Genomic DNA, 6,212 nt, shown 5'->3' with positions numbered 1-6,212 from the left:
GAACAGAACTAGAACAGAACTAGAACAGAACTAGAACAGAACTAGAACAGAACTAGAACAGAACTAGAACAGAACTAGAACAGAACTAGAACAGAACTAGAACAGAACTAGAACAGAACTAGAACAGAACTAGAACAGAACTAGAACAGAACTAGAACAGAACTAGAAAGAACTAGAACAGAACTAGAACAGAACTAGAACAGAACTAGAACAGAACTAGAACAGAACTAGAACAGAACTAGAACAGAACTAGAACAGAACTAGAACAGAACTAGAACAACTAGAACAGAACTAGAACAGAACTAGAACAGAACTAGAACAGAACTAGAACAGAACTAGAACGAACTAGAACAGAACTAGAACAGAACTAGAACAGACTAGAACAGAACTAGAACAGAACTAGAACAGAACTAGAACAGAACTAGAACAGAACTAGAACAGAACTAGAACAGAACTAGAACAGAACTAGAACAGAACTAGAACAGAACTAGAACAGAACTAGAACAGAACTAGAACAGAACTAGAACAGACTAGAACAGAACTAGAACAGAACTAGAACAGAACTAGAACAGAACTAGAACAGAACTAGAACAGAACTAGAACAGAACTGAACAGAACTAGAACAGAACTAGAACAGAACTAGAACAGAACTAGAACAGAACTAGAACAGAACTAGAACAGAACTAGAACAGAACTAGAACAGCTAGAACAGAACAGAATAGAACTAGAACAGAACTAGAACAGAACTAGAACAGAACAGAACTAGAACAGAACTAGAACAGAACTAGAACAGAACTAGAACAGAACTAGAACAGAACTAGAACTAACTAGAACAGAACTAGAACAGAACTAGAACACAACTAGAACAGAACTAGAACAGAACTAGAACAGAACTAGAACAGAACTAGAACAGAACTAGAACGAACTAGAAACGAACTAGAACAGAACTAGAACAGAACTAGAACAGAACTAGAACAGAACTAGAACAGAACTAGAACAGAACTAGAACAAAAAACAGAACTAGAACAGAACTAGAACAGAACTAGGACAGAACTAGAACAGAACTAGAACAGAACTGAACAGAACTAGAACAGAACTAGAACAGAACTAGAACAAAACTAGAATAGAACTAGAACAGAACTAGAACAGAACTAGAATAAAACTAGAACAGAACTAGAACAGAACTAGAACAGAACAGAACAGAAACTAGACAGAACTAGAACAGAACTAGAACAGAACTAGAACAGAACTAGAACAGAACTAGAACAGAACTAGAACAGAACTAGAACAGAACTAGAAACAGAACTAGAACAGAACTAGAACTAGAACAGAACTAGACAGAACTAGAACAGAACTAGAACAGAACTAGAACAGAACTAGAACAGAACTAGAACTAGAACAGAACTAGAACAGAACTAGAACAAAACTGGAATAGAACTAGAACTGTCCTAGAATTGATTTATATACTACAATCTGTAGGCAAAGCTGTATTAGTTAGTTCTTCTTATTTCTTCTGACATTTTAATATCTTATATTTATTTTCGATTAAAAACTGTCAATAAAATATTGATTTATGTGATTTAGTATTTTCCAATAATTTCTTTCAACTTCCCCTTTTATCGTTCCAAAAAATAATTAATTCCTATTATCATGTTGATTTAATGTGAACAACAAAAACCTAATCTTTTAAGTAATAAATACATATATAATTTTATTGTTGACGTCGCTGTAATACTTATTTGTTAAAAGGAATATAAAATTTATTTCTTACAAATTCTATTCCAATCATTTTCATGATTTCAATTTTACATCATAAATCAGTCATAAATCCGAAAACGTGAAAAAACTCTCACATTGAACACACACAGACACAAACACCTAAAAATAAACAACAGCAAAAAGAGAAATAAAAAAATAATACGTTAGATTATGAAAACACTCAAGAAGAAACGCACACGAGAATTTGAGATGAGTGTATGAGTGCTGAAGTGATGGGATGAAAAAACATGAAACCGGAAAATTATGTTTAGAATGTGTGTGTGTTTTAATAAAGAGCAAAGTATTTGAAACTGTAGAGACAGACAGAAGATGTTGTTGTTGTTTTTGATATGATGATGATTCATTCATTCATTTTACATTTCTCTATTACATGTTCAGCTACTCGGTGTTGTGAAAGCAAGTAGTATTTAAAGAGCCGTAAAGGAAACGGATGTATACGTAGACGTATGCGTGTTTCTCTAACTGTGTGTTAAGTATACGTATGCGGGCCTTGTTTGTATCTATAAACAAATAAAAACAAAATTAACGTTAGCTGGTTTGTCGTGTATTGTGTTTTTTCACTCCAAGAAATTTTAGGAAATTTTAATGATATGCGGATTACAATTTCACGCATATTCATGTTGTATTTTTGTAATACTCTAAAGAAGATTTTCATGGTGTTTTGTTAATATCTATTTGGCTGTGTGTGTGGTAAGGTACAGGTGGTTTTGATGTTAGCATAATGAATTGATGATAAACAAAAAGCTATTAATATCTATGAGAAAATTTGAGAATGAATGTAGAAAATTATAAATAAAAAACAAACAAATTCGATTAAAATTATAAGATGACTAAACACAGAGATGATATTTATATTTCACAAAAAAGTAATATTTATAGGTAGTTAGTTATTTAGTTAGGTAGTGTAGTAGTTAGTTAGTTAGTTAGTTAGTTAGTTAGTAGTTAGTTAGTCGTTAGTTGTAGTAGTAGTTAGTTAGTTAGTAGTTAGTTAGTTAGTTAGTTAGTTAGTAGTTAGTTAGTTAGTTAGTTAGTTAGTAGTTAGTAGTTAGTTAGTTAGTTAGTTAGTAGTTAGTTAGTTAGTTAGTAGTAGTTAGTTAGTTAGTTAGGTAGTTAGTTAGTTAGTTAGTTAGTAGTTAGTTAGTTAGTTAGTTAGTTAGTTAGTAGTAGTTAGTAGTAGTTAGTTAGTTAGTTAGTTAGTTAGTTAGTTAGTTAGTTAGTTGTTAGTTAGTTAGTTAGTTAGTAGTTAGTTAGTTAGTTAGTAGTTAGTTAGAGTTAGTTAGTTAGTAGTTAGTTAGTTAGTTAGTTAGTTAGTTAGTTAGTTAGTTAGTTAGTTAGTTAGTTAGTTAGTTAGTTAGTTAGTTAGTTGTAGTTAGTTAGTTAGTTAGTTAGTTAGTTAGTTAGTAGTTAGTTAGTTAGTAGTTAGTTAGTTAGTTAGTTAGTTAGTTAGTTAGTTAGTTAGTTAGTAGTAGTTAGTTAGTTAGTTAGTAGTAGTTAGTTAGTTAGTTAGTTAGTTAGTTAGTTAGTGAGTTAGTTAGTAGTTAGTTAGTTAGTAGTTAGTTAGTTAGTTAGTAGTAGTTAGTTAGTTAGTTAGTAGTTAGTAGTTAGTTAGTTAGTTAGTTAGTTAGTAGTTAAGTTAGTAGTTAGTAGTTAGTTAGTTAGTTAAGTTAGTTAGTTAGTTAAATAGTCTTTAGTCTAGTCTATGGTCTAGTCTTTGATCTAGTCTACAGTCTAGTCTTTAGTCTAGTCTATGGTCTAATCTATGGTCCAGTCAATAGTCTAGTCTATTGTCTAGTCTATAGTCTAGTCTATAGTCTAGTCTATGGTCTAGTCTATAGTCTAGTCTATTATATAGTCTACAGTCTAGTCTATTGTCTAGTCTATATTCTAGTCCATAGTCTAGTCTATAGTCTAGTCTATGGTCTAGTCTATAGTCTAGTCTATGGTCTAGTCTATAGTCTAGTCTATGGTCTAGTCTATAATCTAATCTATAGTCTAGTCTATAGTCTAGTCTATAGACTAGTCTATAGTCTAGTCTATAGTCTAGTCTATAGTCTAATCTATAGTCTAGTCTACAGTCTAGTCTATAGTCTAGTCTATAGTCTAATCTATAGTCTAGTCTATAGTCTAGTCTATAGTCTAGTCTATAGTCAAGTCTATAGTCTAGTCTATAGTCTAGTCTATAGTATAGTCTATAGTCTAGTCTATAATCTAGTGTATCGTCTAGTCTATAGTCTAGTCTATAGTCTAGTCTATAGTCTAGTCTATAGTCTAGTCTATAGTCTAGTCTATAGTCTAGTCTATAGTCTAGTCTATAGTCTAGTCTATAATCTAGTGTATAGTCTAGTCTATAGTCTAGTCTATAGTCTAGTCTATAGTCTAGTCTATAGTCTAGTCTATAGTCTAGTCTATAGTCTAGTCTATAGTCTAGTCTATAGTCTAGTCTATAGTCTAGTCTATAGTCTAGTCTATAGTCTAGTCTATAGTCTAGTCTATAGTCTAGTCTATAGTCTAGTCTATAATCTAGTCTATAGTCTAGTCTATAGTCTAGTCTATAGTCTAGTCTATAGTCTAGTCTATAGTCTAGTCTAAAGTCTAGTCTATAGTCTAGTCTATAGTCTAGTCTATAGTCTAGTCTATAGTCTAGTCTATAGTCTAGTCTATAGTCTAGTCTATAGTCTAGTCTATAGTCTAGTCTATAGTCTAGTCTATAGTCTAGTCTATAGTCTAGTCTATGTCTAGTCTGTAGTCTAGTCTATAGTCTAGTCTATAGTCTAGTCTATAGTCTAGTCTATAGTCTAGCCTATATTCTAGTCTATAGTCTAGTCTATAGTCTAGTCTATAGTCTAGTCTATAGTCTAGTCTATAGTCTAGTCTATAGTCTAGTCTATAGTCTAGTCTATAGTCTAGTCTATAGTCTAGTCTATAGTCTAGTCTATAGTCTAGTCTATAGTCTAGTCTATAGTCTAGTCTATAGTCTAGTCTATAGTCTAGTCTATAGTCTAGTATAGTCTAGTCTATAGTCTAGTCTATAGTCTTGTCTATAGTCAGTCTATAGTCTAGTCTATAGTCTAGTCTATAGTCTAGTCTATAGTCTAGTCTATAGTCTAGTCTATAGTCTAGTCTATAGTCTAGTCTATAGTCTAGTCTATAGTCTAGTCTATAGTCTAGTCTATAGTCTAGTCTATAGTCTAGTCTATAGTCTAGTCTATAGTCTAGCCTATATTCTAGTCTATAGTCTAGTCTATAGTCTAGTCTATAGTCTAGTCTATAGTCTAGTCTATAGTCTAGTCTATAGTCTAGTCTATAGTCTAGTCTATAGTCTAGTCTATAGTCTAGTCTATAGTCTAGTCTATAGTCTAGTCTATAGTCTAGTCTATAGTCTAGTCTATAGTCTAGTCTATAGTCTAGTCTATAGTCTAGTCTATAGTCTTGTCTATAGTCTAGTCTATAGTCTAGTCTATAGTCTAGTCTATAGTCTAGTCTATAGTCTAGTCTATAGTCTAGTCTATAGTCTAGTCTATAGTCTAGTCTATAGTCTAGTCTATAGTCTAGTCTATAGTCTAGTCTATAGTCTAGTCTAGTCTAGTCTATAGTCTAGTCTATAGTCTAGTCTATAGTCTAGTCTATAGTCTAGTCTATAGTCTAGTCTATAGTCTAGTCTATAGTCTAGTCTATAGTCTAGTCTATAGTCTAGTCTATAGTCTAGTCTATAGTCTAGTCTATAGTCTAGTCTATAGTCTAGTCTATAGTCTAGTCTATAGTCTAGTCTATAGTCTAGTCTATAGTCTAGTCTATAGTCTAGTCTATAGTCTAGTCTATAGTCTAGTCTATAGTCTAGTCTATAGTCTAGTCTATAGTCTAGTCTATAGTCTAGTCTATAGTCTAGTCTATAGTCTAGTCTATAGTCTAGTCTATAGTCTAGTCTATAGTCTAGTCTATAGTCTAGTCTATAGTCTAGTCTATAGTCTAGTCTATAGTCTAGTCTATAGTCTAGTCTATAGTCTAGTCTATAGTCTAGTCTATAGTCTAGTCTATAGTCTAGTCTATAGTCTAGTCTATAGTCTATTCTATAGTCTAGTCTATAGTCTAGTCTATAGTCTAGTCTATAGTCTAGTCTATAGTCTAGTCTATAGTCTAGTCTATAGTCTAGTCTATAGTCTAGTCTATAGTCTAGTCTATAGTCTAGTCTATAGTCTAGTCTAGTCTAGTCTAGTCCAGTCTAGTCTAGTCTAGTCTATAGTCTAGTCTATAGTCTAGTCTATAGTCTAGTCTATAGTCTAGTCTATAGTCTAGTCTATAGTCTAGTCTATAGTCTAGTCTATAGTCTAGTCTATAGTCTAGTCTATAGTCTAGTCTATAGTCTAGTCTATAGTCTAGTCTATAGTCTAGTCTATAGTCTAGTCTATAGTCTAGTCTATAGTCTAGTCTATAGT

This window comes from Lucilia sericata, unplaced genomic scaffold (assembly GCF_015586225.1).
Source record: "Lucilia sericata isolate MDLA Ls3-8-SP2 unplaced genomic scaffold, ASM1558622v1 Contig002015F_arrow, whole genome shotgun sequence".
Lineage (NCBI taxonomy): Eukaryota > Metazoa > Arthropoda > Insecta > Diptera > Calliphoridae > Lucilia > Lucilia sericata.
Note: the sequence above shows the minus strand (reverse complement) of the source record.